Below are 12,988 nucleotides of genomic sequence, written 5' to 3'. Positions count from 1 at the left end.
CATGAATTAAAACACATTAGAAACAATTAAAACGTTAATAAAGATTGTTTATTTAAAGAGTGGAATTTTAATTTTCTTGTTACTTTGTGTATTTTTCAAATTTCTGTAAACTGATAATGTATTTTTATAATTAGAAAAAAAATGTATTACATAAAATCAAAAAACGGTAAAACTGAAACATTTATCAAATTATTAACGAATGTTAGTGAGAGGGGACGCATATTGGGCTCTTTGTGCCCTCCAACATTTCCTCAAATCAAGGCCTGAAAAACAAATCGATTATTAGAAAAATGAAAAAGAAACACCAAGCTATCTCATAAGTGGTTTTTAGATATATAACAGGCATTCTTTCCTCCTCCAGGCTTCTCTCTCTTTTAGAAGGGCAGAACTGGAAAAGCAGAAAGTATTCGTGAGACACTCGGTTCTTCTGCCAAGTCCAGACTGACCAAGTTTTAAATGACCTTCCGCCCCCCGCCCCATCCTCAACGCCCAAATACATACACATAGGTCAGAGGAGTCTACGACCTTTTCGCTAACTCCGTCTGTCACAGAGAAAGGCAGGTGCTGTATGAGGCCGGAATTTGACCGCAAACCGCTAACGGCGCAGGTACATACCACAAACACACACACAGTACGTCATAAACTCCCTTCACGAACACATGCGGAGTTACAATCACACATCCCGCCGCCTCGCCCCTCCCCGGGAATCTGAAAGCCCCTACTTTCAGCTTCCTCCGGGTCGGGTCCGCCCTTAACTTCCTTAGAGATATCAGACACTCGTGTCCCAGAGCCCGCTCAGAGAAACCGCATTCTCCCGCCAACTCCCCAAGACGGCGCTAATATCCCGCGGTCCCAAGAGCTGCGACGCACAACCTATGGGAAATGTAGTCCAAAGCTGGGCCGGTGGAACCCAAACTCAGGCAGCTCTTAGGTTCCTCCCAGCACCAAGCCTACACTTGGCCTAAGGAGCCGCGCCCAACGTGAAACTCTGGGGATGCTCTTCTCCCTCCGAGCGTTGACCACTCCCCCAGGGAGCCCGTAGAGTGCTGGTAGTGCTGGCCGCGCAGCAAGGCCTCCTGGGAAATGTCGCGCAGAGTCGCAAAAGCTGCGGGACCGGGAGTGGGGAGCGTGGTAGTAATGCCGCTTCTCAGCCTCTGGCCTCCTGGCAGGTGACCCGCCAAGGCAGCCCTGATGAATCCTGAAAGTTTTGGCCCACCTTCCAGTTGTCCTGGTTCAGGCAAAAGGGCGTGCGATTTAGGTCTTTCTCCGTTGGCGTGTGGCTTCCGGTCAGTGCGGCGTGGAGCGAGGACGTGGGGGTTGGTATCAGGAGAAGCCTGGTGTGTCTGGAACTTCAGCCTGTGGGAATGTGTGTTTGGGACAGGGGTGGGCTGAGGAGGCACCGGTGTGTTTGTGAGACCGAGTGGTTCCGGCTGTTGAGCGAATGGGAAACTGTGAGAATGAGCGATCCGGGTGGTGTGTATGTATGACTATCAGAAAGTGTGTCACGATATGGTAGACGTTCATCCCTAACGTCCTATTTACCTCATCAGCAAAATGGTGAGAAACTATTGCACTTTCTTGGAGCATCGTTATATGTCAGATTTGGAGGGACAGAAAATAACCCTTTTAAAACATGATTGTTATGGATTGAATTGTGTCTCCCAAAAATGTGTGTCAACTTGGCTAGGCCATGATACCCAGTCTTGTGTGATTGTTCACCATTTTGTCATCTGATGTAATTTTCCTATGTGTGGTAAATCCTACCTCTGTGATGTTTATGAGGCAGGATTAGAGGCAGTTACGTTAATGTGGAAGGAGTCAGTCTATAAGATTAGATTGTATCTTGAGTCAATCTCTTTTGAGATATAAAAGAGAGAAGCAAGCAGAGAGACGGGGACTTCCTAACACCAAGAAAGCAGAGCTGGGAGCAAAGTGTGTCCGTTGGACCTAGGGTCCATACGTTGAGATACTCCTAGACCAGGGGAAGATTGATGACAAGGACCTTCCCCCACAGCCGGCAGAGAGAAAAAGCCTCGCCTGGAACTGATGCCCTGAATCAGGACTTCTAGCCTACTAGACTGTGAGAGAATAAATCTTTGTTAAAGCCATCCACTTGTGGTTTTTCTGTTATAGCAGCAGTAGATAACTAAGACAATGATGTTTAGATATTTTAATACACGTGCAAGATCTGAATTTTTTTAAACAAAGACTATTTCAAAGGAATTTCTTGCCGTTGGATGCCTGCATTTGTCACATGCCCGTGAGAGTAAGTGTTCACGTTAATCTTTGGGGAGATCATTGGGGCAAAAGGGGAATTGGCCCTAATTTGCCAGACCTGAGCTAAGATAGAGCTTTACAGTTTAACAGGCAAATCTGCAGAGAGCTCCAAATTGAGGAACGGGGCAAGTATCTAGGTCAAATAATATGCTCATTTTCTGAGGAGAAAACCTTGGCCCAGGAAAGAATCTAAGGCTGCATACAATCTGCTGTTGAGGTTGGACGAGAATACTGTGACACAGACCACATTGACTTTGTTATGTATTTTAAAAAAAAGAAGTTTCTAAAAAGATTCATTCTCCACCTATTTCATCATCATCATTCTTTATATGATTATGTTAAAAATAATCAAAACTCAAATTGAAGCATAAGGATTATTCCAAGCAATCATTCTATATGCATGTAGAGAGATCATTTCTAAAAACTAGTGACTCAAAATAGGCTAGTTACAATTGTTAAAAATAAACTTTTGAATTAACTCAAAACAACAATATAATGTTTGATTGTTTCATGATATAATAAATGATTTTCAAATTGGAGGAACAGAGTCTCCCCTACATGAAAAAAAAGATTCCTTGGGATTGGAGATTTCGCAGAAGCTTTAATGTTTTTTTGTAATGAATACAGATTTCCATGGTAAACCAAGTACTTAATGGTTACTGAGTTAACATTAAAAAGTAGCTCCTGTAGAGCCATGTGGAAAACAGTGTGGCGGTTCCTCAAAAAACTAAAAACAGGACTACCATGTGACCCAGCAATTCCACTCCTAGGGATATACCCAAAAGACTTGAAAGCAGAGACAGAAACAGACTTGTACTCCGATGTTCACTGCAGCACTATTCACAATAGCCAAAAGCTGAAATGCCCAACAACAATGTACAAAATATGGTACATACAATGAAATGCTACTCAATCAGTAGGAGAAATGAGGTCTTCATATATGCTACAATATGGATGGAGCTGGAAGACATTATGCCGAGTAACATAAGTCAACTACTAAAGGGCAAATATTGTATAACCTCACTTACATAAAAAGACAAGAAAAGGCAAATGTATAGAGAACAAAGTTTCTTAGTGGTTACCAGGGGTATGAGGCAGGGGGAAAGGGGTGGTAAATGGTGATGGAAATATGGCATTGATTAAAGGTGGGGTTTTACAGCTGAGTATTGTAATTGCTGTCAGTGAGTTATACACCTGTGAAAAATTGAATTGGCAAAAGTTGTGTACCGTATTTACAATAATGACATACACAAAAAAAGAGGGCTGCTTGTGTATAACCAAAAACCTCATGGGATTTGGTTTGTTGGTTTGGAGCTTTAGGGTCATAGTTTCATGGGACATCCGAGTTAATTGGCCTAATAACATGTTTAGTGGTTCTGTTCCACTTCCTAGTTTGATGCATATTGCCTAGGGTCTTAAAAGCTTGCAAGCAGCCATCCAAGGCACAACAGTTGGTCTCTATTCACCTGGAACAACAGAGGAAGAAGGAGAGCCAGGAATAAGATGAGGATAGGGAAGGTGTGGCTAATTGCCTCCATGAACAACTATCTCCTTTGCCATGAGACCAGAAGAACTGGATGGTGCCGAGCTACCATTACTGAACATTTTGATCAAAGATTCTATAGAAGAATCTTGATCAAAACGGGGAAAATGCAGAATGGAATTTCAAATTCTCATGGATCCCAGACTTCCTGGAGCCATGAAGTTTGGATGAACCCCTGAAACTATTGCCTTGAGATCGTCTTTAAACCTTAAACCAAAAAAATATTCCCTGAAGTCTTAAAATCAAATAATAGTTCAGCTTAACTAATAAAAAATGTCTGCCTTGAGCATTATGCTTCTTTAAGAATTGTCTACATGGGACCAAATTAACAACAGCAACTCAAAAGATTTGACAGGAAAATTAGGCAGTGAATTTATGTTACTGGGAGAGGAACAACTCAGAAAGGAGCATGAGAATGGTTACACACCCTGAAGAATGTAATAATGTCACTAAATGATATGTGCAGAAACTGTTGAATTGATGTATGTTTTGCTCCATATATTCTCAACAACAATAAAATTATATATATTTTTAAAAATGTAGCTTCTGAGGTGAGTTCAGCCCCCAGATCCACGGGTGGTGATAGTGGAGGGCATGTGAGGGAACTCTGCTTTTCTGAGCTGCTCTCTTCCAGACTCTGTCCAGTGGTTGGTATGGCCCGTGGAAATCAAAGAGAACTTGCCTGCCAGGAAAACATGAAGAAAACTCAGGAGATTAGCAAGGACAAAAGAAAAGACGATAGCTTGACTACCTCCCAGAGAAAGCAGAGGGATTCTCAGATCATGCAACAATAGCAGAAGGCAGCTAATGAGAAGTCTGTGCAGACAAGAGAAAAGTGATGACTGGCTATTTGGAAAACCTGGGTGCTACTGCCAACTGGGTATATCATATGCTCTAAGATCAAGATTTTTGTAGAGTGAGCAGTCATTACATATAACTTCTCCTTATCGTGCAGTCTATTTTAAACTTTACCTTTCAGCCTGACTTAGTGTGTTTTAGAACTATTCTTCATAATATGAAACAGTAACCATGTATGTAAAAAAAAAAAAAAATAGTAGCTCCTGAAAATGTGGCCCTTTACCCATTTGCACCTATGAGACCTCTTGAAATTAAAATTGAGGAAGCACCCAGTCCTTTCCATTAAATCATGAGGTAATGGGTTTGTTATTGACTACCCTTTTCCACCCGGAAAGACAAATTTAAAATACTGCAGAGCCATTTCTGGTTAAGAAAAAAAAAGTCAATACTTTTGCAGTACGGGTCAGACTTCTTTACAGTTAATTTTTTGTTTCGTGGGTAAGAAAAAAACCTTAAAATCAAAGTAAGATGTCTGTTGTTGATTTTTTTTTCTTTTGCAGTTATAAATAATAGAATCCAGTAGGGTAGTTGGGAATAGAATTATCATGCAGGCAGCATTAGTAAAAAAAATAGTTTAAGGATGTAACGGTCAGAAAGACCCCCATTAACAGTACATAGTAATAAAACAGAATAGGAATAAACTTAACATAAAATATGCAAAACCTGTTTAAGATCTTCAGCACACTATGGAAAAAAGTTAACAGTGAAAAGAAACAATTTTTGGATTCTGTTTCAGTCTTCCTAAAACTCAACATCATGCAAATGTTAGTTTACTGAACAAAAAATGAGTAGCAACCATAAACACCAAACATAATAAGGTAGATTTCATGCAAAAATACTGACTTTTACACTTTGATAGTAAGAGAATACCATTTTCTCAAGCACACGTGAAACACTTATAAAATGTAATACAGGATTCAAATAAAGTAATTTCATTAAAGTAAAAATAAGACAAACTATTCTGTTACCACAATGCAGTCAAACTAGAAATTAATTTCTAGAATGGCATATACATGGAAATTTTAAAATCTTCAAGTAAAAAAACTAGATCAAAGAACAAATTCAAAATGATTTTTTAAAATATTGATAAAGCACTATGTATCAGCTACTACAATACACAATGAAAGCAGTCCGAATAAATCTCATGGCCTTAAATTCTTACATAAAAAAGAAAAAGAATTAAAATTAATAAATTCCCCACTCAAACTAGAAAAGTGTCTTAGCATAAACACTACATCAATGCTCCAATAGAAATTAAAACAAAAATTTTATTGATAGAGAAACGTGGCATTGAAACTGACTGCAGCTTATGTTCTTGCAGGGAGTACATCGTGTTATTTAACAGGCAGAGTAAAGAAATGCAAGCAATTTCACATCAAAGAGGTGCAGGAGAAGGAAGGAGAAATTTACAAGGGATTGTCAAATTACAAACTTTCTTAACATCAATCTCTAGCCTAACACAAATCTCTTATTCCTGATAAACAATTTGACTAAGCCAATATTTCTGAAGTGAAATGTGTGAACATTCTTGATGTGAAGGTTTAGTGATGGATTGCAGGCTGAGTCAAACCTAACTGGAGTCCTTGAAATGTAAAATTGACCATTAGTTAGGAAAGAGTGAAAATTACATCAGCTCTAAATTTGAAGCCTTTTGAAATGCAACCATAGCCCATCTGGCTAAGGTAGAGTGACTTAGGGCCCAGGCATTCGCTGGGTGAATTCCCTGAAAGTAGTTGAGTTTATTTACATAAGTTAAAGCCTGAATCTCTGCACTCTTTGAGTTACAGTCAAAACTTTTACACCTGCGATCTGCCTTCTTATCTCAACAAACTTAGTCTCTGTTTAGTTTCAAATTTACAAAGAACTAGCAGAAATACAGTGGAAAAATCCTAATGATTAGAAATTAATTTGGGAGACAGGACATAGAACTAAGTCTTAACATATACCCATCTTGGCTATAAACTTATTTATAGGTTCTAACTTCATTTAACATTATTAGCCCTATTTCCTAAACTCTTGTTGATCAAGGTGTCTTCCTTGAGGCCAGCTGGGTAAACATGCATTTTCTCCCCAGTATTCTGACTATTTATTTCATTTTAGTATTTTTTTTTTATTGTGCTTTAGGTGAAAGTTTACACAGCAAATTAGTTTCTCATTCAAAAATTTATACACAAGTTTTTTTTTCATGACATTGGTTGCAATCCTGCATCGTGTCAGCACGCTCCACCTTTCCCTTTCCACTCCAGATTCCCTGCTTCCATTTGTCCAGTTTTCCTGTCCCTTCCTGCCTTCTCATATTGTTTTTTGGGCAGGTGTTGTCCTGCTTGATCTCATATATTTGATTGATCTAAGAAGCACGTTCTTCCCATGTTATTGTTTATTTTATAGGCCTGCCTAATCTTTGGCTGAAAGGTGAACTTCGGAGTGTCTTCAGTTCTGAGTTAGAAGGGTGTCCGGGGGCCATAGTCTCAGGGGTTCCACCAGTCTCTGTCAGACCAGTAAGTCAGCTCTTTTCTGTGAATTTGATCTTTTGTTCTACATTTCTCTCCCACTCTGCCCAGGACCATCTGTTCTAATCCCAGTCAGAGCAATTGGTAGTTGTAGCCAGGCATCATCTAGTTCTTCTGGTCTAGGGGTTGTGTAGGCTGTGTTCTATGTGGTCCATTAGCTTTGAGCCTTTAGTTTTTTTCACTCTCCTTTGCTGTGGACTAGAAGAGACCTATTAGCTGTATCTTAGATGGACACTCACAAGCTTTTAATACCCCAAACACTACTCACCAAAGTAGGATGAAGAACATTGTCTTTAAGAACTATGTTGTGTCAATTGATGTAGATATCCCCCGAGTTTATGGTCCCTTGCCTTCAAGCCTGGGAACTTCATCACGTGAGGTGTTTAGTTATATCTAAGAGGTTTCCTGACTGTGCCACTTATGTGCTCTATTGTCTATATTAATATATGAGGAGCACCTACAGTCATGCATTTATAAATTTCCACCAGCAAACCTGTATCTGCCAGTGGATGTGCTCTCTTACTCCCTTCCTTACCTTTTGACATCTCTCTCTCTCTATTTGTGTGTCCATTTGTAGATTATTGTTTGTTGCTTCTATCGTTGCAGGATTGTCTATGCTATAGTAGTTACCATAATTGTCCTTTATTCCTGCATTCCTCTCAGTGTCCTGTCTTGCCTTGGTCATGTTGTGCTGACTTATCCCATCTTATGTATTGCCTTTCCCTTCACGTATCTACTATCTCTTTTGTAATTTTCCTCCCTCCCCCTCCCATTGCTGGTAATCATCAAAAAGTATTTTTTTTTCTCCCTGTATATAAACCTTTTGTTATTACTTACAATAGTGGTCTCATACAAAATTTGTCCTTTTGTGGTTGACTTATTTTACTCATTGTAATGCCCTCCAGACAATGTTCCACTGCTATTCATAAGGTTTTCACTAGCTAATTTTTTTTTCAGAAGTTGGCTGCCAGGTTCTTCTTCCTAGTCTGTCTTAGTCTTGAAGCTCAGCTGAAACCTTTCCACCATGGGTGCCTCTACTGGTATTTGAACACCTGTGGCATATTTTCCAGCATCAAACCAACACACAAGCCATCACAGTACAACAAACTGACAGATATGTGGGGGAATGAAATGGAAGACATAAACACTGTTATCCTAGGCATTGGCGAGCTGAAATGGACTGCTACTGGCCATTTTGAATTGGACAATCATATGGTCTACTACGCTGGGAATGACAAACTGAAGAGGAATGGTGTTGTGTTCATCATCAAAAAGAACATTTCAAGATCTATCCTGAAGTACAACACTGTCAGTGATAATATCCATACAGCTACAAGGAAAACCGCTTAATGTGACTATTATTCAAATTTACACACCAACCATTAAGGCCAAAGATGAAGGAATTGAAGATTTTTACCATCTTCTGCAGTCTGAAATTGACTGAACATGCAATCAAGGATGCATTGATGATTACTGGTGATTGGAATGCAAAAGTTCACAACAAAGAAGAAGGATCAGTATTTGGAAAATATGGCCTTGGTGATATAAATGATGCCAGAGATAGCATGATAGAATTTTGCAAGACCAACAACTTCTTCATTGCAAATACCTTTTTTCAACAACATAAACAGTGACTATACATGTGCACCTTGCCAGATGGAATGCACAGGGATCAAATCAACTACACCTGTGGAAAGAGATGATGGAAAAGCTCAATATCATCAATTAGAACAAGGTCAGGGGCCGACTGTGGACCAGACTATCAACTGCACATATGCAAGTTCAAGTTGAAGCTGAAGAAAATTAGAACAAGTCCACAAGAGCTGCCATGAATTGAGTTGTGTCCTCCCAAAATATGTCAACTTGGCTAGTCCATGATTCCCAGTATTGTGTAATTGCCCACCATTTTGCCATCTGATGTGATTTTTCTATGCATTGTAAACCCTACCTCTATGATGTTAATGAGGTGGGATTAGCTCCAGTTATGTTAGTGAGGCAGGAGTCAATCTACAAGATTAGGTTGTGTCTTGAGCCAATCCCTTTTGAGCTATAAAAGAGAGAAGCTATGAGGGAGACATGGGGACCTCCTACCACCAACAAAGAAGCACCAGGAGCATAGTGCATCCTTTGTACCTGGGCTCACTGCACTGAGAAGCTCCTTGACCAGGGGAAGATTGATGACAAGGACCTTCTCCCAGAGCCAACAGAGAGAAAAAGCCTTCCCCTGGAGCTGACACCTTAAATTCATACTTCTATCCTCCTAGACTATGAGAGAATAAATTTCTCTTTGTTAAAGCCATCCACTTGTGATGGTTCTGTTATAACAGCACTAGATAACTAAGACAAGAGCCAAAGTATAAACTTGAGTATATTCCACCTGAATTCAGAGACCATCTCAAGAACAGATTTGACGCACTGAACACTACTGACTGAAGACCACACGAGTTGTGGAATGACATCAAGGACGTTACACGTGAAGAAAGCAAAAAGTCATTAAAAAGACAGGAAGGAAAGAAAAGATCAAAATGGATGTCAGAAAAGACTCTAAAATTGCTCTTGAATGTCAAATAGTTAAAGTGAATAGAAGAAATGATGGAGTAAAAGAACTGAATAGATGATTTCAAAGGGTGGCTCGAGAAGATAGTAAAGTATTATAATGACACGTGCAAAGACCTGGAGTTAGAAAACCAAAAAGGTAGAGCATGCTCAGCATTTCTCAAGCTGAACAAAACATTCAAGCCTCGAGTTGCAATAGTGAAGGAATCTATGAGCAAAATACTGAATTACATAGGAAGCATCAAGAGAAGATGGAGGGAATACACAGAGACCAAAAAGAATTGGTCGACATTCAATCATTTCAGGAGGTAGCATATGATCAAGAACCAACAGTACTGAAGGAAGAAGTCCAAGCAGCACAGAAGGTATTGGCAAAAAACAAGTGTCACGGAATGAAATGTGTCAAGTTTGTTAGACCATGATTCCCAGTATTGTGTGGTTGTCCTCCATTTTGTGATTGATGTAATTTTCCTATGTGTTATAAATCCAAACGCTGCCTGAAGTTAATGCAGCAAGATTAGATTATGTTAAAGAGGATTAGAGTGGGATGTAACACCCTTACTCAGGTCACATCTCTGGTCCAATGTAAAGGGAGTTTCCCTGGGATGTGGCCTGCATCGCCTTTTATCTTACAAGAGATAAAAGGAAAATGACGTGAGCAGAGAGTTGGGGACATCATACCACCAAGAAAGCAGTGCCAGGAGCAGAGCGAGTCTTTTGGACCTAGGGTTCCTGAGCAGAGAAGCTCCTAGTCCAGGGGAAGATTGATGACAAGGAACTTCCTCCAGAACCGACAGAGAGAGACAGCCTTTTCCTGGAGCTAACACCCTGAATTTGGACTTCTAGCCTACTAGACTGTGAAATAATAAATTTCTCTTTTTGAAACCATCCACTTGAGCTATTTCTGTTAAAGCAGCACTAGATAACTAAGACAACAAGGTTCTAGGAATTGATGGGATGCCAGTTGAAATGTTTCAACAAATGGATGCAGCACTGGAAGTGCTCACCCGTCTATGCAGAGAAATTTAGAAGACAGCTGCCTGGCCCACCGACTGGCAAAAGATCCACATTGATGCCTATTCCAAAGAAAGGTGAGCCAACCGAATGTGGAAATTATCAAACAATATCATTAATAGCACACGTAGGTAAAATTTTGCTGAAGATCATTCAAAAGCGTTTGCAGCAGTATGTCAACAGGAAACTGCCAGAAATTCAAGCCAGATTCAGAAGAGGACATTGGACAAAGGATATCATTGCTGATGTCAGATGGATCATATCTGAAAGCAGAGAATACCAGAAAGAGGTTTACCTGTGTTTTACTGACTATGCAAAGACATTCGACTGCATGGATCATAACAAATTATGGATAACACTGTGAAGAATGGGAATTCCAGAACGTTTAATTGTGCTCACAATGAACTTGTACTTAGACCAACAGGTAGTCGTTTGAACAGAACAAGGGGATACTGTGTGGTTTAAAGTCAGGAAAGGTATGGGTCAGGGTTGTATCCTTTCACCATACTTATTCAATCTGTATGCTGAGCAAATAATCCGAGAAGCTGGACTATATGAAGAAGAATGCGGAATCAGGATTGGAGGAAGACTCATTAACAACCTGTGTTATGCAGATGACACAACCTTGCTTGCTGAAAGGGAAGAGGACTTGAAGCACTTATTGATGAAGATCAAAGACTATAGCCTTCAGTATGGATTACATTTCAACATAAAGAAAACAAAAGTCCTCACAACTGGACCAATAAGCAACATCATGATAAACAGAGAAAATATTGAAGTTGTCAAGGATTTCATTTTACTTGGATCCACAATCAACACCCATGGAAGCAGTCAAGAAATCAAATGATGCAGATGACTAACAGATACATGAGGAAATCTCACGATCCTTAGCTATTAGAGAAATGCAAATCAAAACTACAATGAGATACCATCTCACACCAACAAGGCTGCCATTAATAAAAAAAAACACAAAATAATAAATGTTAGGGAGGTTTTGGAGAGACTGGAATACTTATGCAGTACTGGTGGGAATGTAAAATGGCACAACCACTTTGGAAAATGATTTGGCTCTTCCTTAAAAAGCTAGAAATAGAAGTTCCATGTGATCCAGCAGTCTTACTGCTTGGAATATATCCTAGAGAAATAAGAGCTGTCATACAAAATAGATATATGCAAACCCATGTTCATTACAGCACTGTTCACAATAGCAAAAAGATGGAAATAACCTAGGTGCCCATCAACAGACGAATGGATAAACAAATTAGGGTACATACACACAATGGAATACTACGCAACAATAAAGAACAATGATGAATCAGTGAAATATCTCACAACATCGATGAATCTGGAGGGCATTATGCTGAGTGAAATGTCAATCACAAAAGGACAAGTATTGTATGAGACCACTATTATAAGAACTCAAGAAGATTTAAACACAGAAGAAAACATTCTTTGATGGTTACCAGGTTGTGGAGGGAGGGAGAGGGGAATTCATTAGACAGTAGGCAAGAATCATTTCAAGTGAAGGGAAGGACAACATACAATACAGTGAAAGTCAGCACAACTGGACTAAAGCAAATGCTAAGAAGTTTCCTGAACACAACCAAACACTTTGAGAGACTGACTAGCTGGGGCTGGGGCCTGGGGACCATGGTTTTAGGGGACATATAGGTCAATTGGCATAACAAAATTTATTAAGAAAACGTTCTGCATCCCACTTTGGTGGATGGCGTCTGGGGTCTTAAAAGCTTGTGAGTGGCCATCTAAGATGCATCAATTGGTCCCAACCACCTGGAGTAAAGGAGAATGAAGAACACCAAAGACACAAGGAAAGTATTAGCCCGAGACAGAAAGGGCCACATAAACCAGAGACTTCATCAGCCTGAGACCAGAAGAACTAGATGGTGCCCAGCTACCACCAATGACTGCCCTGACGGAACACAACAGAGAATCCCTGATGGAGTGGAGCAGAACTCAAATTCACGTAAAAAGACCAGACTTAATGGTCTGAGACTGGAGGAACCCCAGAAAGCATGGCCCCTGGACTCTCTGTTAACTCAGAACTAAAACCATTTCTAAAGCCCACTCTTCAGACAAAGATTAGACTGGACTATAGAACATCTAAAATAATACTCTTGAAGAGTGTACTTCTTAGTTCAATCAGACACAGAAGACCAAATGGGCGGCTCCTGTCCAGAGGCAGCATGAGAAGGCAGTAAGGGACAGGAAC

General features: G+C 40.0%; 1 pseudogene; it reads left to right on the top strand.

Annotated features, from left to right (window-relative positions):
- Positions 1–4,406: 4,406 nt before the first annotated feature.
- On the top strand, positions 4,407–4,868 carry LOC101355123 (small EDRK-rich factor 1 pseudogene; annotated as a pseudogene).
- Positions 4,869–12,988: the final 8,120 nt, after the last annotated feature.

The sequence above is a fragment of the Trichechus manatus genome, unplaced genomic scaffold, assembly GCF_000243295.1.
Source record: "Trichechus manatus latirostris isolate Lorelei unplaced genomic scaffold, TriManLat1.0 scaffold00120, whole genome shotgun sequence".
NCBI classification, from domain to species: Eukaryota; Metazoa; Chordata; class Mammalia; order Sirenia; family Trichechidae; genus Trichechus; species Trichechus manatus.
This window is presented reverse-complemented; position numbering and strand designations above follow the sequence as displayed.